This window comes from Narcine bancroftii, chromosome 1 (assembly GCF_036971445.1).
Source record: "Narcine bancroftii isolate sNarBan1 chromosome 1, sNarBan1.hap1, whole genome shotgun sequence".
Classification (NCBI taxonomy): domain Eukaryota; kingdom Metazoa; phylum Chordata; class Chondrichthyes; order Torpediniformes; family Narcinidae; genus Narcine; species Narcine bancroftii.
This window is the reverse complement of record NC_091469.1, coordinates 388,592,491-388,615,840: the sequence shown is the minus strand read 5'-3', so window position 1 is coordinate 388,615,840 and position 23,350 is coordinate 388,592,491. Positions and strand designations below refer to the sequence as shown.

At 42.3% G+C, this 23,350-nt stretch overlaps 1 protein-coding gene across 4 annotated transcripts in view; it reads right to left on the bottom strand.

Moving 5' to 3' along the window:
- Positions 1–23,350, bottom strand: part of gabbr2 (gamma-aminobutyric acid (GABA) B receptor, 2) — an 811,906-nt gene that overhangs the window by 509,350 nt on the left and 279,206 nt on the right. The window lies entirely within an intron of this gene.

The following is a 23,350-nucleotide window of genomic DNA, read 5'->3' as shown; positions in this document are numbered from 1 at the left end:
GGCATAGATGTTGTCCTCCAGCAGCTTCAGCCGGATGGCCCTTGAGCATGGCCCTTGCTTCAGCCTCTCGACCTCCTCTATACCTACCCCTGGTTCAGCCAAACACGGTTGGGCCAACTCTCGCAAGTGTCCCAGTTAAGACTCAGCCGTCTCCCCAGGTTGCTAGGCTTGGGTGTTGAGGAGATACCTTGCACAGAACTTTTACAAGTTCTCGAGAATGTCCATTGCGCTCTTGTACGTGGAGCAGCCTTTGGTTACCTGGAAGGCTCAGGTACCCAGCTTTGACTGGAGGACCAACCTCTTCCGATCGGAGTCCAGGATTTCGCCCTCATGTGCCTCGGTGATTGCCTCGACCGCGTGCTGCCAGATCTCGATGCGTGTCTGGGCTTCCGTGTGGCGTGGGTCGACCTCGAGGCTCCCTGTGCTCAGGAGTTTTTCCATGGCAGCCGTGGGAAAATTTTGTGGATTAAATTGAGGTGCGCTGTTAAACCGAATCAGACACACACAAGGTAAAGACTGAGCAACAGGCTTTAATACACAAAAACCTCCACAGAGCCAGACCCTGGCTGTGGCTGCAGCAACTCAGTGTGAGGCCTTGGGAAGCCGGCACAGGCTTATATCCCGGAGGGTGATTGACACGCAACCAGGTGGGGCTTGATCTATTCAGGCCAACTGATTGGCAGCAGGCCAGGTGTTGTCCTGTCCTCTTACACTCCTGCAGGTACAGAGGTTGCCCCCTGGAGCATGCTGGTGGTGTACCACTACACACAACTATTTCAAATCAGTTTCTGATCATGTTGATAGTACCACAATAGAATTAAATTGAGCACTCAACAGCAAAAGGACAGCTTCTTCCCCATTCCATCAAATTCCTGAATAATGAACCAGACACTGCCTTTTGATTCATGCACTAATTTTTAAATAACGTAAGATGGTTATAATATGAATATTTTCCGCAAAACACAAAATTTTATGACATAAATTCTGATTCTGACCATTCCAATTATCACAATTCTATTTTGACACCCAGCCTTGTGATCAGAAAAATCTACAAATCCTGCTATAATAGTTCAACCGGCTGAGCAAACTGGAAATCAAATATAGCCATAGAACTACCTCAAATTTCCACCAACCCCTCATCTGATTTGGAGTATCCAGATTAATATATTGCAGATATGAATAAGAATGAAATTAAGTAATTTTAGATGAATTTACACACAGAAAAAAAGCAAAATTTCAATGGATCCTAACTCTGAAAAGGAGGCATTTCTGTTCAAAACCTAGAATGTAAAAATTGCTTCTGTGTTCATACTACTTCCGGCAGGACGAACCAAATGATCCTGAGAAAAAAGGTTGCCTTCAAGTTTCTCCTGCATCATTCCCCCTCACATTATACCTATATCTTCTTTCTAATAATAAGACTTTCCTGATTCTTTGGCCTTCCACTGACCTGCACGTCAGATATTATTAATGATTTTGTATTCTTGATATCTCCCACTCCTTCAAAAGTACCATCATCCCTTCCTCAAGTAACTAACTCAAGGTTCCCAACCCAATTCCTCACAAGTTACACATCTTTCCTTGCAAGTTACACAATTTCCTCTTCCTCTCTTGTCCAAGTGAGTATCATTGCTTCCCAAACTAAGGGTTGTCTTCCTTAGAATTCTTTGAAATGTTTGTTGACTTCAGATTTGCAGATTAATGGAATAATTAGTGAGGCCTCTGAAGAATAAGGTCGATTCCACCTGCATTGAATTCGCCCATCGTTATTGAATGAAGATCTACCAGGACCAATGCCTGAAGAGGGCGCACAAAGTCAGTGAACCGTTGCGGACTCGAAAGGCCAACAAGGCCTGTTTCCGCTCCGTAAATGGTTATATGGTTATAATCATGTACCCTGGGAAATAGTAAGCATTCACTTTATATATCTTCTTATAATTTTATAAACCTTTATAAGGTAGCACTCTAGCCTCCTACACTTCAGGGAATAAATACCCAGCCTTTCTCTTTAACTCAAGGCCTCACATTCCAGTAATATATTCATGAATCTCTTCTGCACTCTTTCCAACTTAATGACATCCTTCCTAAAGTTGGGGTAGCATATTGAAAATATTGGTGACAGAATGGACATTGAAAGGGATTTAAAGTATCTTACTCACATTCATTTTTTAAAACAATATGAAAGTATGTCATTATATGATTTGGTACAGTTGGAAAAAAACACAATCTTTAAATTTATAAATGTTACTTTGACTCTTACCTGTTAGCATAATATAATTTAAGAATATGACATTTTACAAAACATGAGATTTTGCTTCATAAAAAGCAGTGGTTCTCAACCTTTTTCTTTCCACTCACATATAAGTAATCCCTTTGCCATAGGAGCTCTGTGATTAGTAAGGGATGGCTTAAGGTGGTATGTGAGTGGGAAGGGAAGGTTGAGAATCACTGCTCTAGACCCAATTGTTATTGAAATATTTTACTTGAGAAAAATTGTCATTGGCCCATTTCCTTTCTGAAATGGTGCACATAATGAGTCAGTGGTTTTCAAACTTTTTCTTTTCACCCACATACCACCTTAAACAATCCCTTACTAATCACAGAACACCTATGGCATAGGGATTACTTAAAGTGGTATGTGAGTGAAAAGAAAAAGGTTGAGAACCACTGATATAAACCATCAAACTACTAAGGTACCTATCTAGCTAATGAGAAACAATCACAAATACACAATATTAATATAGTACCACATTATCCGACTGTCAAAAGCAAAGTGCCCAGTGACTGGTTTCATGAACATTCTAGGAATAGATCAACATTCAATTTTGTTTTGGGGCTTGACAGGAGAGATGCACAAATGACATTCACCTGTCTTAGGTATCTAGAACCAGGGGTCACAGGCGCAAAACAAGGCATTGGCAATTCAGGACTAATTCCTTAAAATTGTTGTCATGGCTCAGACATTATGTCTATTCAAGACAGTTTTATACAACTTTTGATCTTAAGAAAATCAAGGGATAGGGGTTTAGCACAGAAAAGCAATGGAAACAATCAGCCATAATCATGTTAGATGATGGGAACGAGAGCAAGGGGTGTGTGGCACATTCCCACCTCTGTTTCATATATTCTAATGTTCCTGACCCCAATTTCACAATGCAATGTCAGAGTCATGGATATATAAAGGACCAGAACAAAGTAAAAGGATTTAAAAAATATATTAAGAGCACTTTTACATAATTCTGTCTACATCATTGGACACAAGAAAAAACAAATAGATGTACAATTGGCATATCATAAAACTAGCATGGTGGAATCATTGATAAAAAGAAATGAATACTGCTGAATATAGTAACAGACTGCATATCCACCATATCAGCTTATGCCTTGACAGCAAACTGAAAATCTACTCCAAGAGCCCATAGGCTCCAAGGAGAGAAAAAAACTTTAGTATTTTAATTATCTTTCAATCTTAACATTCATGTTAATTTATAAGCTAAGACTAACCAGCTGGAAGACAATGGTTAAATGAGGAGCCACCACAACATTCTGCATTCACTCTTCATACAATTTAAACCTAGTATAATTTTTAAGTATTGTTGCTAACAGAAAAGGTTCCTCTCATTGCACCTTGTGGGTCAGAGCTCGTACAAAAAAATCCAATCTGCAAAACATAGCAAGAAGCATTGCCAATTAGCAGGATTCGAGCTGTGGTACTGGAGGGAAATGAAAACTATCTGCATTGATTTTTTCATGGCAAATAATCTGTACAAGTTCAAAATCCTGATGGCTCATGTTTTACTGTTCCACTGAAGAATTTAGTACAAAGAGTTAGTGAGAAATTTAGTGACAGACTTTGCTTGTTTCCCTGAAAAACTGTAGTATTTAAAGACCATAACAAAAATCACATGAATCATCAAATGCATTATTGTGTGTATTTAAGGGAGGGGTTGATAGGTTCTTGATTAGCCAGGGCATCAAAGTTTTTGGGGAAAAGGCCAGGCAGTACAGCTGAGTGGGAAAATGGATAATCTCATGATTGAATGGTTGGGGGCTGAATAGGCTGAATTGCCAACTTTGGCTCCAAAGTCTAAATCCACTGTTCCTACAAATCAACTCCATTATAAAACCTATTCAAATTATTTGGAGAAATTCCACATGAATTATTCCCAAGCAGCAAATGTTAACCAATCGCTCCCCCTGTATTATTTCCAATTATGAAATATTTTGTCAACCTAATCTATTTTCATTTATTGAAGTAAAACAGCACAGTGATTTCTATTCCCACTCTAATACACAACCAAATCCATGAATGATTTAATTATTTAATTGCTTCACCTATAGGTCCTATTGCTGCTTGTCCTCCACTCATTTGGGCTCCACATAGAGTCAAAATTACATGCATTATTTGAATGTCAAATAATTTTTCTAAATTATGATTTTGTTTTGGCTGAATTATTGATATTCTTAGAAGTAGGAAACACAAATCTAATATTTGTTGTTGCACTGTGAAAATTCCAAATAAACAATCACTTCAATTGTTCCATCCTTTGGAAAGAAAAATTTAATCAAAGTTAAATACCGAGGGATTCTGCTGTAATGATGGCCAATCACAATACAAGAAGAATGGAATTCCTCTGGTAACTGTACGTGAAGGGTAGAGTAGTTATTTTTTTCTTAGACCCATTTTTAATGTAATTTTAAGTGCAGGGAAGAAATTTTCACAAAATATTTCCAGTCAGCATCATAGGAATAAAACTATGGTTACAAGCGGAGTTGTGAAATATTTTGGTGTGGGTGTTATGCCTGTGAGTCATGCACAATTCTCCCAAGCGAATTTCCAATGATCGGGCCTCATTATGCATTCAGAGCAAGCTCTTCCAGCATTTTGGAGCTATTTCACACACATATCTGCTGTCACTCTAGGCTTAAAACAGTATGCAGCAAGATGCTGAAAGGCAATTTGAGGATTGAAGTTGGCTGAATTTATAAAAGGCTAATTTGTAACAATGCAATAGATAGGAAGGTTTTCCATTTCTGTGAGTGGAAGAGGTGCTGAAATGGAAGAAAAACTCTTTGTTCCAGTTTTCCATTTGTTTTCTTCCCAAGTTACACAGAAAGATTAACAAATAAAGATCTTTTATCTTTTATCCAGAATTTTCTTTTGAGTTCTTGTTTTATTCTGTGCTTTGCAAAGTTACTGAAATGCTGCTGCCATCTGTATCTTTCAATGCTCGACAAAAAACATCCAGTCATGACAAACAACACCAGAGGGCATCCTTGTTCCTACTTTATGATGCACTGCAAATGGTGCTGATTTCAACTCCCACACATCTGTCCTGGTCCCCTCTGTCCAGAGATGCAACTTGAACAGGATTTTCCATGTCCTCACCTACAACCCCACCAGCAGGGCCAGATTAACGTAGAAGCAAAACTAGCATATGCTACGGGCCCTGCATTTTCAAGGGCTCCTGCATTTAAGCACTATGAATTATGAGAAACATTTTTGTTTCCATCTTTGGGCAGCAGCTATGAGACACCACACTGATATTCTGTGTTAATAAACCTGATTGAAGGTGATAATTGGCTAAAATTGTTAACCTAAAGTTAACCTAAGACTATAGGTGTGCTGTATCTCATACTGCTGCACAATAGTCTGATTAAAGATGACACGAGGCGAAAATCACTAATCTTAAAGGGGGGGGGGGGCACCACTGCCCTAGCTCTGGCCACCTGCCTCACTCCTATCTCCGCCCCCTCATCCCATCCAACTCCCAACACAGCAACAGGGGTGTAGTGACTGCTTCAGGGCTGCCCTGGCAGCTCGCGGCCATGGCTCAATGTGGCATCAATGGCCGTCTTTGTTACCTATCATCCTCTGTGCAGCTGAAATCACTCTACCAGCACCAGAGAAATGCAGAGTGGTTCTAGCTGCACGGGGAATGATAGGTAATAAAGATGGCCACTGATCCCGCATTGAGCCAGCTGCTCCCACCATAAGTTTTAACAGGGAAAGGAAGGGGCATAATTTCAGTTAAGGTGTGATTTTAGTGTAAGTGCAAAATAAATTTTAACGGGAGGCACAACTTCAGTGGAGTGTGATTTTAGTGGAAGTGTGAGTGCAAAATGTGTAAGCAAGTTTTAATTGGGGGGGGTGGGGTGCACAATTTCAGTGCTTGCCATAGGTGCTATGTTCCCTAGATACACCACTGGTAATCACTGGTGATCTGAGAAAACTTGCATCATTTTGTTAAGAATAATTTCAAACTTACCAAAACAGACATGCAGGGTCAGCGTCAGAAACATTCTTAGGGTGGTGGGGGCACCACAGTCACACTTCCCTCTCACTGCGCATGTGCCAGCCAGTGCTATTTAGGACCCCTTTAAAATAAATGCTGCAGGCTCCACAATACTTTCATCTGGCACTGCCCACCAGCACCTGATTCCAACACGTTATCCTTCACATCAGAAAAACAAAAGAAACTGAGGCAGAAGTGGCCATCCAGACCATAGAGCCTGCTCTGTCATTGAATGAGATCATGGCTGATCTGACGTAAGGCTCATCTCCACCAACCTGTCTCTTCTCCATATCATTTAAATCCTCTACTAGATAAAAATCTATCCAACCTTTTCATAAAATTATTTACTGATGTGACCTCCAATGCTTCAATTGGAAGCAAATTCCATTGATACACCATGCTCTGGGAAAAGCAGTTCCTCCTCATCTCTGCAGCAAATCTACTACCCTGAATCTTGAGGCTATGTCCCATAGATCTAGTCTGCCACACCAATGGAAACAACTCACCTACCTCTATCTTGGCTATGCCTCTCACAATCTTATACATTTCTCAAAGGTCCCCTCACATGCTTGTAAATTCCAGTGAGTACAGTCCCAGACGCCTCAATATCTCCTCAGAGGCTAACCCCCTCATCTCTGGAATCAACCTGGTGAACCTCTTCTGCACCGCCTCCAATGCTGACTGTCTCTACTCTTACTGTCCTTGCTTTTAACTAGAATACACTTTTGATGAGCATTATGAATAATCTCTTTGAAAGTCTTCCACTGTTCATCAACTGTTCCTCCATAATCGCTTCCATTCCCAGTCTTCCCTGGCCAACATCTCCCTCATCCTCTTGTAGTTTCCCTCGTTTAAGCACAATGCATTGGTTTTAGATCACATTATTGTTCTCTCCATTTGGATGAGAAACTCAAGCATAGTGTAATCATTCTTTCCAAGAGGATCCCTAACTACAAGATTGCTAATTTTATCTGTCTCATTGCAGAGGACCAGATGGAAGATAACATGTTACCTTGTAGGTTCAGTGACATGCTGGCAAAGAATGCAATAAACATATGCATTCCTTTTTAAGGGTGCCTTGACCAACCTCATTCACCCAGTCTATGTGCATGTTAAAAGTCTCCCATGATAACTGCTGGTCCATCTTTGCATGCTTCCAACTGGTTTATTGCCTGTGCCACTGTACTGTTTATATTAGGTGGCCAATAGACAACTCCCACCAGTAATTTTTTCCCCTTTACTATTCTGAATCTCTACCCAGATGGACTTATCATTTTGGTCCTTAGATCTTACATCATCTCTCACTATTGCCCTGAACTCATCCTTAAACAAGAACGCTATCCCTCCAAAATTTTCATTACCTACAATGTGATCCCACAACCAAACACATCTTCCCCTCTCTGCTTTCCACAGGATCTATTCCCTCCATGACTCTCTCACCCACTCATCCCTTCCCACTTATCTCCCCCTTGGTACCTACCCCAAGGATAAAGAAATGCTACACTTGTGCCCACACCTCTTCCCTCACCACAGTTTGGGCCCCTCAAACAGTCCATCCAAGTGAAGTAACACTTCACTTGTGAATTTTCATGGAACAGCTTCTGCATCCGGTACTCCTTTTGTGACCTTCTCTTCTTTGGAGAGACTGGACACAGACTAGGACATCATTCAGGAAAGCACCTTCATTCACTGTTATATTAGGAAGGGTTATGGCTGTCATGTTACAGCACTGTTCCCTACCTGATCAGAGGACACACCAGCCTACAATTAAGGTTTTGTTCCTCCCCACTCATTGGTGCACACCTTGCTGTTAGTTCCATGTAAATTACCTGGACTGGACTCTCCAGCCTGCCTGTACTTGACCTTGGGCCAATCGCTGTTGTAATTTGGATGAACCCTTCTGGCACCGAGCATTGGTACCCTGGAAATTATCTGGGCTGGACCCTCCAGTACTATAAAGGTGCCATGAGTTCTTTGTTCTCTCTCTTTGCCAGCTTGGGACCACCCTGCTTCACTCCAGGCCAAGAAATGTGGAGGGGTGCTGGAGAAACTATTGATAAGATGTGCACTGTGAAAAGGGTTGGGAGCATTTAATTAGTGCCCCTTGTGGCATAGAGCCGTGCCTGCACTGAGTCAAGGGGTGGTGAGGCATCATAGTGATCTCTCCTTGATCTTTGTATATACCAGTTCAGAGAGTAAGTACTTTTTTGTTCCCATGCTATTTTCCCCATGTTCATCATTAATTGTCCACTATTTCTTTCCCACAGCTGCTGTAAACTCTGTGTGTGCGTGTGTGCATACGTTGCATTAGTTACCATTTCCCATACTTGCCTTCTGTAAATGAAATCCTTCACTACAAGAAAAACTGTGTTCAAAAGTCCTTGCCTTTGAGACCTACCAAGCCTGTTTCCTCATTCACTTTCCTCATTCACAACAACTGTACTGCAATAATAAGGACTTTCCAATGGCCAACCATTTCAATTCCACACACCATTCCCACACTGACATGTCTGACCACGGCCTCATGCGCCATCAAAATGAGGCTACCCATGAATTGGAAGAACAACATTTAAAATACTGTCTGGACACTCTCCAGGTAGATGGGATTGACACTGATTTCTCTGGTTTCCATTATTCCCTCCCCATCTCCCTATCCCTCCTTTTCTCTAGCTCCTACCCCTTTTCCTCTTCATTCAGAGAGCTAGCTCCTCCTTCTACAACCTTAGTTTTTTTTCTCTCTTTTACCCTCCCATTCATATCCAACTCTGACTTCATCCGTTAGACTCTATTCCTCCCCTGCCCCCTCCCTCCTCCCATCTTTTTATTTAAGTAACTGCCTGGTTTTTGCTCATACCTTGATGAAAGGCTCAGGCCTGAAACGTTTCTTCACTTTAACATAGATGCTGTTTGACCTGCTGAGTTCCTCCAGTACAGAAGTGTATTGCACAACAATCACAGCATCTGCAGATTTTCCTGTTTAAAACCCTACCTCAAGGAAGGTGGTTTGTTTTTTTCTCACCTTTGACAATGCTTTCATTCTAGGTCAAGTGCAATTGATTGGAGTTAAGAAAAGGTAACATTTCCAGCCATTTTGCACAGTCAACCCAGTCTGGTAAAATGGTCCTCCATTTCCAGGACAGCTGAACTTTCCAAACTGATCCATTGACAATGTTAAGGCCTTGACCCTCACTTTGTCCTGATTCACCAAGGAATGATGCCTTTTGCTCCAGACTATTGTTAATTGACCAGCTCAGCATTCAACACGTTCACATCTCAGAGGCAAGTGGACAACCTATCCTTGCTGGAATTCAACTCACCTCTCTGCAGCTGGATTCTGGATTTCTTGACTGATAGACCAGTCTCTCCTGGTTGGAAGCACAATCTCAAGTCGCATCACGCTGAGTACTGGTGCATCTCTGAGTTGTGTAATCAACCTGCTACTGTTCATGCTGCTGAGTCATGACTAAACTTCTGGATTTGGTTCTAACAGAATCATTAAGTTTGCATATGATACAACAGAGAGGAGGGTGGGAGGCTTGTAAAATTGTGCAAGAACAACAACCTGAGACTCAACGTAGACAAGTCAAACGAGGTGATTGTGGATTTCAGGAAAACAAAGGTTGATCACATTCCACTACACATCAATGGTTCCCTGGTGAAGAGAGTGGAGACTGCAAAGTTCCTTGGTGTGTATATAAAGGATGATCTATCATGGACTGGAAAAGTTAGCGTTAGGCAACATGGTGAGTGTAGTTGTTATGTCAATGCTATTACAGTACCTGTGACCGGGATTCACATCTGGCACTCTCTGTCAGGAGTTTGTACATTCTCCTCATCTCTGTGGGTTTCCACCAAAGGTGTACGGTATTGGTATGTTAATTTGTCAAATGGTGTATTTGGGTGGTGCAGGCTCAGGGGACCGAAGGGGCTGTTCTTGTGTTATGTCGCTAAATTAAAAATGACAAAATAAACCACATTTCCTCATTAGAAACAGACACAGTCACAACTACATGTCCTAAGGAGGTTCAGGAGGGCAAGGCTTCTGGTCCCCATCCTGACAGCATTTTACAGAAAAGACAATTAAGAGCGTCCGGCTGGCAGCGTCATTGTATGGTATCGTAGCTGCAAAGCATCAGACTGGAATAAAGAGGATCATCAAACCAGCCAAGAGGATCAATGAGATCTCCCTTTCCTTCATTGGTGACATTTACCAAGAGCATTGCTTTGACCCACTACCATGAAAAGGGAGGTACAGGAACATCAAAATCAGACTGTGATTCTGGAAAATAGCTTCTTTCCACAGGCTCTGGGATTGATGAACAGTATCCTGTAAATGAGTAAATCATCCTAAAATATTTATAGTTAGTTATAGGTGCTCTCTGACCTGCGACCTATGCAATTAATATACATCCACACATCCAATCAAACTTTCAAAAAATAAGAAAAAATATGAAAACTATGCAGTTTATGTTATATTTAACAAACTATAGGGCTCATAAGAGCCAAAATGTACATACATACTTTGTTAGTCAGCATCCTGGGGTCCATTGGCCATGTTGATTTCTGTGTGCAGGTGTGAATCTTTGGTTGGCACATGTACTGTGGTTTTGCCTATTGGCACATGCACAGAGGGTTTGTGTATTGGAGTTCAGTTGGCACATGAATGAGAGTTAAGGGTGCAAATTCAATATCGTTAGGGCACTTATCTCTCATGCATGTGCCAACCAAATTCCAATACAGGAACCCACCACACATTCACACAGGAATCAAGATGGCCAAGTTCAGTCTATGGACCCCGGGACATCGACTAACAAGTTCAGATGATGAAAATGACACTGGCTAACAAGAATAGATCAGAAGATGAAAATTTTGATTGAAAAGTTTGCTTTAAGACTTATTTATTCCACCCACATAGGCAAAATTGCAACTTGCCTCCATTTTTAGATGTGACTGACCGATCATTCAATCTGTTCATGTGCACCTCTGTGTACCATGGTCTGGAGTAATATTGTTTTGACTAGTTGTACTGGTCCAGTCAGATGACAATAAACTTGAACTTGAAATCCCATGAAATGGTGTGTTATTAAAGTGGAAGCCACGTATACAACAAATCTTACTTAAAATCAGTGCATGCATTTCAAATCTACTTTCTCTCAAATAAAATTAATTTCATTACCATCTTGTAAAACATACACAGTAGAATCGCCAGCATCAAGAATTCAAGCAATTGGCAAGCCCAACCACCAAAAACAAGAGGAAATAATTTTTCCAAAAAATAATAGTAATAAGAATAATTTTTAAAAATTAAATAAAAGTTTAAAATTGTAAAAGTGTTCTCTGAAACAATGCATGCCCTTTAGTGAAGATGGGAGTAAACACTCAGCCAGTGGAGCATTTCAGAATACCTCGTCCACAGCAGGTGTTTGAATAAAGTTGTGTTTGAATAAAATGGTGGGGTCAGGTTGAAGTGCCAGCCTATGCCCCACACTGCTGAGGTGATTCTCCCAAAGTGTCTTGCTAACCTTGCAAGGTAAGTGTCTTTGTCTTTATTAATATATTATTAAGCATATTAGTCAGGCTTTATCTGTAAACTTGAGAGAGGGGATTAATTATGATGGCGGTACAGTTAGCGTACAGGTTAGTGGAATGCTGTAACAGCACCAGCGACTGGGATTCGAAAATAAATTTAAGTTTGTAAGTTACAGGAATTATCCGATGAAAATGAACTTTACATAATTACAGACTACAATATTGAGTTTATTCAAATTACTTTACATTTTGCATTCTCTTTTAAACTTAATGCAGGTGTATTAGTTCTGCATTATAAGAGTGTCTCAGGCAACTGAAAAATTTACACAATTACCTTGTACCATTGTCTAGATTCTGAAAATTGATATTTTGCATTGTATTGTTTGGCAGCTTTTGTACCAGTGCAGAGGAATGCTATCTCAGTTTTAATGCTGTGTGGTGTTAATTGTGATAAATAAACGATACCTGATACCTGACCTGACATCCACAATCCCTGTAGGTGGTGGATACTGAGGATTTTACTTTATTCATTTGTATTAATATACTGCATGCATTTGCAGAGCAAGTGACCGTTGAAATACACATTTGCACATTGTGCACATGGGAGCACAGGAGTGATCTAATTAGATGTAAAACACCTGTCAGCTGTCATTGTCAATGCAGACACACATACTTAAGTTCACCCTTGTTTCTTTTCCAATACCTACAGCTTTGAGTGAACAGTTTGTGTGAATGTGTAATCATTGCTATGGAAGTGCACATTTAGAAATGTGCCTTTATGTTTTTTCCTTCTAATAAGGGTTAAATAAAGTAAAACATGTACTGCATATGTCGTCGTACAAGACAGTATTTGAACATTAAAAATGTTACCCCTACCCAGGGTCGTCTTACATGCCAAGTATAAATTCCAAACCTTGAACTTACTATAACAGCACAACAAACAAAGCTAACAGTAAGCACCAGTCACTGTTTGTAACATCTGACGAACAGTGAAGTTACAGCACAACCCTATGGGGTCCATCCATAGAGTCCAATTGCCATTGGCACTGTGCAGGCTTTAAATGACCTGTTAAAAGAGCTGAGGGTGGTTTATTTTATAACATGCAAATTTAAACATTTGCTGGTTAATTTGCTTTTAAAATATTCTGACAGTAACACTCCATTGGTCAGTGGGATGGTTGGTAAAGGACTATAGGGGCCATAAGCTCTCAGTGGTAAGTGCTAGACTTAGGCTAGTCTTAGAAGGCGAGAATTGCTAAAAACCTACATTTTAAATGGAAATTCTGAGTTTGTCTTATACGTCAGTCACTTTATCTGCCTACCAGCCTCAAATAAACAAAATGTGTTGAAATATTAATTGGATGTTTTGCCTGGAAGATATGCATGACTGATCTAGAATATAATGAAGCTTATTGCAGTATTGGGACCATTAAATAAGACTTGAGTGGATATCGAGTTATTAAATCCTCAGGCCATTGACAATTTGTTAACAGAACACTGGGAAATTTAGACATTAGATGAAATAATGATTTTTCTGCCACTTGTATGTGGAATATGATGCAAGTTTTTTTTCCTGACTTTTCTTTGGCTTGGCTTCGCGGACGAAGATTTATGGAGGGGGTAAATGTCCACGTCAGCTGCAGGCTCGTTTGTGGCTGACAAGTCCGATGCGGGACAGGCAGACACGGTTGCAGCGGTTGCAAGGGAAAATTAGTTGATTGGGGTTGGGTGTTGGGTTTTTCCTCCTTTGCCTTTTGTCAGTGAGGTGGGCTCTGCGGTCTTCTTCAAAGGAGGTTGCTGCCCGCCGAACTGTGAGGCGCCAAGATGTACGGTTTGAGGCGATATCAGCCCACTGGCGATGGTCAATTTGGCAGGCACCAAGAGATTTCTTTAGGCAGTCCTTGTACCTCTTCTTTGGTGCACCTCTGTCACGGTGGCCAGTGGAGAGCTCGCCATAGAACACGATCTTGGGAAGGCGACGGTCCTCCATTCTGGAGACGTGACCCACCCAGCGCAGCTGGATCTTCAGCAGCGTGGACTCGATGCTGTTGGCCTCTGCCAGCTCGAGCACTTCGACGTTAGGGATGAAAGCGTTCCAATGAATCATCGAAATTAGCAGATCCATTCAGAAATCATCTTTGAAATTACTGGAACCGGAAAATCAGGAGCAGATTAAAAAAAATCAAACATCATTTCCTCAAATGCCTGAGAGAACAAGGATCCCCAGAACAATCTAATTGCCCTGCCTCAGCTGACATGGGCCGGCACAGGGTCAGGACCTGAAGAATCAGAGCACCAGGATATTCTGGGCAAGATACAACTTTTAAGTACTTTCTGGAGGAGTCAACACACTATTTACAGACTTCTTGAGTCGTCCTAAAGGCAAATGTTAAGGCAGTGGTTGAGAAATCCAGGGCTTTGATAAAAGAGTCTCGAAAAATAGATGTACACCAAAACATGCAATGAGGGCTGGTTGGATTCAGAACGGATCGCCGTTCAAATCGCAGCTTCTGTTTCAGAAGTGAATTTTGAGTACTGCATAAAATTCTGAATGTAATTCCAGATTTTTGTTTTTGTGCGGAGAGCCAAAAAAATGAGAGCAAGAGCGAGAAAGAAATCAAACCAAGCTTTGTACTGGTAAGATAAGATAAATATATATTTTCGCAAAATACATGTGTTCTGAATTTGGAGCAGGCATTTCTGCATGTATATAATGTATTATATGGATTGAAAGCAAAAGATTAGTATCTCTTGAGATGATATATTTGGGTTTTGAAAAGCAGCTAGAGCACGTTATGCCAACAGTTCAGTCAACAGGATACACACAGAGGTACAGGTCAACACACTGGTGCAGAGTGACTGCAGAGAGTTTATTAGAACCAGTTACATGGAGGGGGGTTTGTTAATTATTATCTGAGTGACAGTCAGGCTCAGCATATGTAGCTTTACTCACCATAACTAGAAGCACTTTCTCCACCACGAAGCATCAAAGATTCATGAAAGCTCTGTGAGTCCATTATCCTAGCATCAACTGAAATGTCACCAGGTACTGGGTTTGACATTTAAAACCTCATAAATTAAGGATTTACCAACCTCATAATGCATTTTTTCTTTTTACAAGGGACTATTCACTCAAACATTTTTGGCTCATCAAGCATAGCCATCTATTTATGATGTGCATTAAGACGTTTTCTGTTTTTGTGTCACAGAAAAAAAGGATCCTGCATGACTGACTGCAACTTTTAAAAGTTTAACTATCGACTCCCTATTGCACAATTGGCCTTTCCCCTTCTCCCACCCACCCTTTATTATTTGCATCAAAATGGTTTTTGTTTAGTTTTCATTCCATTTGAAAGAAAAAAAAGCAGGATTTTGTTGGTGGGGTTCAGGAGTTCATACATTAACTAAACGTGAAGTTTGCAGGACCTGGGCAGACAGCTCCAAGAATGAACGCAGAGAATAAATGGAACTGGGGAATGAACAATACAAGATAAAATGTGTTCTGAAAACAGGGAAGGAAGCATGGAATGGGGTTGCCTGGACTAATTAAGGAGATTATTTGAGGAAAGGAATTATGTTGTTGCTATTAAAGAGATGACTTTCTGAAATGCCTTCAGGATAACTTCCTTGATCAAGGTGTTTCTGACTGGCAGCTCTGGGAATAAAATAAACCCAGTGCTGTATATCACCTGGGGAGCAGTCATCTTTTGGATCATAAGACTCAGATTAATAATTGGGAAGGAGGAAAAATCTAAAGTAAAATTTCTAAACTGGTGATTGAGATGGATAGGGGCACTATGTAAAAGGAAAGAAATGAGACCCAGCGAGGGGAAAGTGAAAACAAATATGGGTAGATAAATCTGGAATGGAGCGATGCATGATTTTGAAAGGGATGTTTCAAGGGAGAGCCTGGATAAATTCCTCCATGGGCAGTGCAGCGGCACAGTATCTCAAGCTGTTGCCACATAGCTCTGGTGATTGCAGTTTAGCCCTGATATCTGGTGCTCTTGGAGTTTACATAACATCAATCTTGTATCTTGGTGCACATGAAAATGCACTTGAACTCAATCCGTACAATACTCTCTGTATCCCCGTGACTGTCTGGCCAAACACCATTTCAAATTCATCTGTCAATTCGCAGATGACACCACCATTGCAGACAAGATCTCAAACAATGACAAGTCAGAAATTGATGAAGATATGGTGGTAGATGTAGTGCAAATGGATTTTAATAAGGTATTTGACAAGGTTCCCCGATGGTAGACTCATTCAGAAAGACACAAGGCTAGGGATCCATGGAATTATGGCTCCTTGGATTCAGAATGGGCTTGCCTGTAGAAAGTAGATGGAATGTATTCTGCCTGGAAATCAGTGATGAGTGGAGTTCTGCAGAGATCTGTTTCAGGACTCCTGTTCTTTGATCATTAGAAATGGCCCAGATGAAGAAGTAGGATTTCCCAGTAGGTGATTGATCAGTAAGTTTGCAGATGACACAAAAGTTGGAGGGGTTGTGTAGAGTCCAAAAGGTTGTCATAGGTTACAATAGCATATAAACAGGATGCAGAGTTGGCCATTATTTATTACTGAATATTTATGTTTTTCTACATTGCACATTTTTCTCTTTTGTACATGTATATTTTTGGAGGTAATTATTTTACACTATTGATAAGTAGAATTCTGTCTGGCCCATAGGAAAGAGAATCTCAGGGTTGTATTTTATTTTTAATTTAGACATTGAGCATGGTATCAGGCCCTTTCAGCTCATGAGTCCATGCCACCCAATTACACCTAATTGACCTATAGCTCCCAGTATGTTCTGAAGGATGGGAGGAAACTTGAGACCCAAGACAAAACCCACGCAGACACGGGGTGAATGAACAGACTCCTTACAGACAGCATGGGATTCAAACCCCGCTCCCGATCGCTGGTGCTGTCATAGCACTGAATAACCACTATGTTAATCATGCCACCCGAAATTGTATGTGATGTCATATATGTACTCTGACAATAAATTGGAACATTGATCTTTAATATCCATCCCCTCTGCCTCTATGCATGAACTTACCGCCTGATCCTTAAAGGATCCATTCTTATGGTACATTTGTTCTTCATATATTTATAAAATAGTTTCTGATTCTCTCTTAAAATGTCTCCCAAAGCCATCTCAAAACCTCTTTTAGCCTCTTATTTCCCCCCATGATGCTCCAACATTCCTTGCACCCCTCAAGTAATGCCCTTAAACTTGTCTGCTTCTATTGGATATATGCCTTTTTTACTTCAGTGTCTCACCATCTCTTGTTAACCAGGATTCCTTTATCTCCTCATCCCTGCCCTTTCCCCTACTGGGAACATTTTCATCCTGGTCCTTACTTATCACTCTCGACAACAGGGGTGGAAAACCTACAGCCCCAAACTTATCCAGCACGCAACCCAATGCTCAGCAATTAGCTACACTTTTTTTCTTAAACCCCACCAACATTCGCAGCTTGCGTGAAAGTGGTTAGTTCAACCACCGTAGTGTAGTACATTGTGGGACAATCAAGCATTGCCACACCGTAGTGTAGTACATTGTGGGACAATCAAGCATTGCCATCCCAGGCAGGCAGTGGGATCCGATTTCAAACAGGCAACCGTTGAGTTTAGAAAGTATGGGTTTGGTTAACAGGTAATGGGCACTGATGAACAAGTGAAGCTGGTGTCCGGATTCCACAGACTGATGGCCAGCATTTACTTGGGGAGGGGGGGGTCGCAGTCAAGGCTTCCCTGGGTCAGCAGGCCACAACCAGTCGGTGCCGCAGGAAATCATTCCAGGATGAGGAGGTTAACTTGACCACAAGTGTTCTGCTGAACTTTCAGGTATCTATTGTACTATTTCTTGTGCAAAAAAGTAAAACTTGATATATTTAGCATTGTGTTTGCAGTTTATAAACTCCTTCTTCCAACATTAATTCTTATTGAGCCAGGCCTGATTCTTGTTAAAGGAACTGAGAGTCATTTCACAGTTGCCAATTGTTATGGCAGCCACACTAAGCATCTGGTCGGGTGGGACATTTAGTGGTGGTCACTAATTAGTGTCAAAATGTATCAAAATACTAATGTTAAAAATTACCTGAGTCTGTTGTGTTTACAAAAACAGGACACATGATGCAAGTGACTTCAAGGTGTTTGCAACTTCATTCAGTGTGGATGTGGAAACTGTGCCAGAAAATTTTACAGATTGAACTTATTGAGATGCAGTGCAATGATCAGTTGAAATCCAAATTTAATGCAGATGACGAGTCCTGGATTGACTTCTACAATAAAAATCTTCCTCTATATGAGAATTATAAAAACTTGGTGGAGCACGCAATAAAAATGGCATCACATACACATGTGAGCAACTATTTTCAAAAATGAAGTACACCAAGAACTACTTGAAAACAAATATGATTAATGCCCATTCAGAGGATATCTTGCTATTGACATCAACAACTTCCCTGTCCTGAAATACATCATTGTAGATTTTTTGGAAGGATTATGTTTGATCTCATTGCTTGATAAATTATCATCAGTCATGTTCATAAATTATACATTACATGCTTCAAGCAGAGATAATCGAAAACTTAAATTACATAATGTCTCTGTTTCAGTATTTATTTCATTTATGGTAGCTTCAGTACAGCCCACCATTCAACCACTGACACACCATCTGGCCCATACATGGTCAAAGGTTGCCCGCCCCAGCTTTAAAAACATCTCCCATTTGGCAGTCATGCTCTTACTTTCCAACATTCGCCTCAACTCAACTGTTGTTAATACCTGCCTAATCATGTCAAAATATGTCTTGCTTCAATTTAGGATTCTAACTGAGGACTAGTGCTACCTTTATCCACAAGCATCTAATAGCTAATAGAATTGTGGTCTCTGGTCCCAAAGTATTTCACTCCTGACACCTCTATTACCTGACCAGCATCATTCTCCATAAAATGTCGAATATTACCCCAATTAGGCCATTCTACATATTGCTGGAGATCACTCTCCTGGGCATACTTCACAAAGTTCAGCCCATCAATCTCAACACTTTGCCATTCCCAATGTTGGGAAGTTGAAAACACCAACAGTAACAGCCACACAATTTATACAAACATCAACTTTCTCCCTACCTATTTGATCCTCTTGCTTCCAGTGTCTGTTTGGTGGCCTATAGTATACATCCATTAAGGTGACCATTCCTTTTTGATTCCTGATTTCCACCCACACCTCCTCACATGAATGCTCACCAGCAATATATTCTTAAATGACTACTTTGATATCCTCTTCGACTAATATTCCAACGCTCCACTGCCTCCCTTCCCTCAGTTCCCATGGATCTCACAGTGGCAACTCATTTCAATTCCCCACCCCATTCTCTTACTGACGTCTTGCAATGCAACTGAATTCACTAAGAGACAAGTGAGGAATACAAGCATAGCTAACAATCAATGACCAGTAGACACAATAGTCCGCAGGTGAATCAGAGGTAAGGCGGGAAAACCAGGGTTTATATTGGGGTAGGTGAGGGTGGAGCCAGGGGAGGAGCCAGCCATCTGAACAATACATAGACAGTGAATTCCAGTTCACTGCACTCACCCCTTCCTTCAGAATTGAGTCATGGGTGAAAAACAGAGATCATTCATTCAAAAAACTAATAGTTTACAAATACTTACAAGTTAAGTCTGTCAGGGGTCTGGTAATTCTGTTTGAGCACCTGGACCCCGTGGTACAGGGTCAGTGGGCCTTGAGGGCTCTGACTCAGGTTGTGGGGTGAATTAGTCCACTTTTCGAGCAGTGTCCTCCAGGATCCTGAGTCGGATACTCAGTAGTTCCTGGCACACTTAAGGCATGAGATCCTCAGTTCTGGTTGGTGCCAGGTCTTTGATTGAGACTGTGTCCTCTCTGCTGTCAGGGCATGCCACGCAGGCATACTTTGTTTGGTGTGCAGCAGGTACATCCTCTCAATCAGGGGGGCTGTCTTGCTCCTCCTCATGTACTTTCTCAGCAGGACTGGCCCTGATGCCATTAGCCAAGCCGGGAGAGTGGTCCCAGATGTGTATTTCCTCTGAAATATAAATGTAAGCTCGTGAGGAGTTGCGTTGGTCACTGTGCAGAGGAGCGACCTTATGGAGTGGAACACCATGGGTAGGATTCTTGCCAGCATGAGTCTGAAAGGCCTTTTGACTGGAGAGCCAATTTCATGGCCTTCCATACAGTCGTGTTCTCTTTTTCAACTTGTCCGTTCCCTTGGGGATTAGGCGTCCTGCTTGAGGCAATTCCCCTTATGAGCAGGTACTGGCATAGCTCTTCACTCATAAATGATGAGCTGCGATCGCTATGGATATAGCTGGGATACTCAAATAGGTCGAAAATAGAGTGCAGGCCCTGATGACCATGGTGGTGGTCATGTCTGAGCAGGGAATGGTGAACGGAAAATGTGAATACATCGATGACATTGAGAAACTACACATTTCTGTTGGTGGAAGAGAGGGGACCCTTGAAATTGACATTGAGTCGTTCAAAGGTGCTGGATGCCTTTATCAGGTGTGCTTTGCCGGGGTGGCAAAAGTGCACCTTGCACTCAGTACAGACCTGGCAGGACCTGGTCATTTCCCTGATGTCCTCAATGGAGTAGGGCAGGTTGCATGCCTTGACAAAATGAGCCATGTGAGTGATGCCTGGTGGCAAAGCACATCATGCAGTGACCACAACTGGCCAGTGTGTGCAGAGGCACAGCTTCCTCATGACAGAGCATCTGGAGGCTCATTGAATATATTTGGCCTGGATGCTATATCATGATTATAGGTGGAGAGTTTGATCCTCCACCTTGTGATCTTATCATTCTTTATTTTTCCCCTTTTTGCATTATTAAACATAAATGCCACCGATCACTGGTCAGTAAACAGTGTAAAATTTCTTCTGGCCAGGTAATGCCTCCAGTACCTGATGGCCTCTACAATGCCTTGAGCCTCTTTCTCCACAGATGGGTTCCAAAACTAATGGCTTTGTAGGGTGCAGGAGAAAAAGGCAACCGGCCTGCCTGGCTGGTTAAGGGTAGCAGCCAGAGCTACATCAGGGGCATTGCTTTCCACCTGGAAGGGTGCGTTCTCATCCACCTCATGCATGGTGGCCTTTGCAATGTAGCTCTGATTGTTGTCAAAAGCCGCCTGGGCTTTGGCCAACAATGGGAATGAGGTGAACTTTAAGAGGGGGCGGACCTTTTCTGCATTGTGTGGAACTAGGCGTAGTAGAAGCAGCCCAAGCACCTCCTTAAGGGTTTTATGGTCCTCGGGATTGGGAAGTCTAATAGGGGGCCCATACAATTGGGGTCAGGGCCAATGACACCATTCTCCACCATATGGCCCAGGATCGCCTGATGTTTCATCCAGAACACGCTCTTACTGGAGTTGTATGTGAGGTTCAGGGCCTTGGCTGTGTGGAGAAACCTCTGGAGGTTGGCATCATGGTCTTCCAAAAAGTGTCCACAAATGGTGACGTCGTCGACGATTCTATCCATCTTTCTCTGGAAGACTAAGACCCCCTTTGGTGATACCAAAATGGACCTTCCAGAACTGATGCAGCCATCTGTCTGCCTCAACTGCTGTGTAGGGGTGGTCCTCAGAATGGATTAGTAACTGATGGTATGCAGCTTTCAGGTTGATGGTCAAATAGACCCAGTACTGCGTAATTTAATTTACCATGTCTGAAATTCAAGGGAGGGGGTATGCATCCAGGAGTGTGAAACGATTAATTGTTTGGCTATAGTCAATCACTACCTGGACTTTTCTCCCCCTTTTATGACTTCCACCTGGGCCGTCCATGGGCTGTTGCTAGGCTCAATGATGTATTCTTTGAGCAGCTGCTGTGCCTCAGCTCTGATAAATTCCCGATCCCCCCACTATATCACCTGCTCTTTATAGATATTGGTTTGCAATCGGGAGTCAGGTTCAGAAACAGTTGGGGGGGGGAGAGTTGGTGGGGAGATCAATATTTATGGTGGAGAGACCGCATGCGGAGTCCAGCTAATGGGACCTTCCGTTCTGTAGCATGATTGGAGGGAGTGGGCCAGAATACTCTATGGTCACGCTTATAAGGTGACACAAGAAGAACAGGTCCAGCAGACAAATCCTTCAGTACATACAACTGGAACTTATAAGATCGCCCCTCCCCCCTTTTATAGTTAGATACACTACAAAGCTAGGAGAATACAATAGCCCGTGGGCTACACTCTTCAGTTGTACCGCAGAGCTGTTGCAGAGTTTATAAAGCTCTCAGTGTAGCCAGTGTCTACTAAGCAATCAGTCAAATGTCCCTTTACTCTCACCACTATCGTCGAGTTATTCAATTGGTGAGGTATTGCTTGATACAGGATGATGGATGCCAGTGCTCCAGAAACCCCATCACTCCCCATGCTGAAGTTGACTTTCTCCTCTTGCCCCATGGGCAGACAAGATGGCATTGACTACGAGGCATGGCAAGATGGCCGGCATGGCTTCCTGCCATGCTTCACATTGGTTGCGGGTCCCACCATGAGGTGTAGCAAGGTGCTGGCGGAAAACAGCACCGATAGGTAGAGGCCGACACTTCGGGACTCGGGCACGGGTCAAGCGATGAGTCGGGGATTGCACACGCGGTTGCCCTCTTTGGGTTCCCTTTAGCCCTGCAGACCTTCACTCAGTGCCTTTGCTTACCGCATCCTGCGCACACAGAGTCCTTCGCAGGGCATCAGGCGCAAGAGTGCTGTGCCTGTCCACAGAAGTAGCATCCCCAGTTGCATGTGGCCACAGCGATCAGAGCTGGGGCTATGGTGGTCTTGGGCATCCTAATAACCTGGTCCTCTGAAAAGGTGTTGCTTTCACCTGTGAGGATGTCAGCTCCCAATTGGACCTGCTCGAGCTCCAGGATGCTGGGCAAGTCTTTCTTCCCCAACTCCAGCAGTCGCTTCCTCACATACCTCAACCTCACTCCTGCCATGAGGGTATCCCAGATTTGTTCCTCCTCTCTCACCTGGGCTGTGGCCACTTCGTAGTGGTGTTTTCTAGTCAGTGCCCACAGTTCAAAAACATAATCGTCCAGTGACTCACCTGGAAACTGCCTCACCAGCGCATCATTCTGGGGACTCATGTAGCGGGCCTTCAAGCCATCTAAGGCCGACTCGTAGGTAGTACAGTGTCTGATGACAGCGTACCTTTGGGGCTGACTCAAGGGAGAAGTGCCAATCAACGGAGACCATCCAAGTTGAAGACGTCTTGTGTGGCCGTCAGGTAGGACTGGAAGCACTCCAGCCAGTAGGTGAATTCCTTCAGGGCTTCAGGGACAGACGGTTGATCTGGAGCATGACTGACTTCAACAGGGCTTCCTGTTTCAAAGTCAAGCTTTTAAAACTGTAATGCAACTGATTGCACTCAGAGACAAATGAGGAGTACAAACGCGCTTTTAATAGCTTACAATTAATAGCCAGTAGACACAATAGTCCTCAGGTGAATCGGAGGAAGGCAGGAAAACCAGGGTTT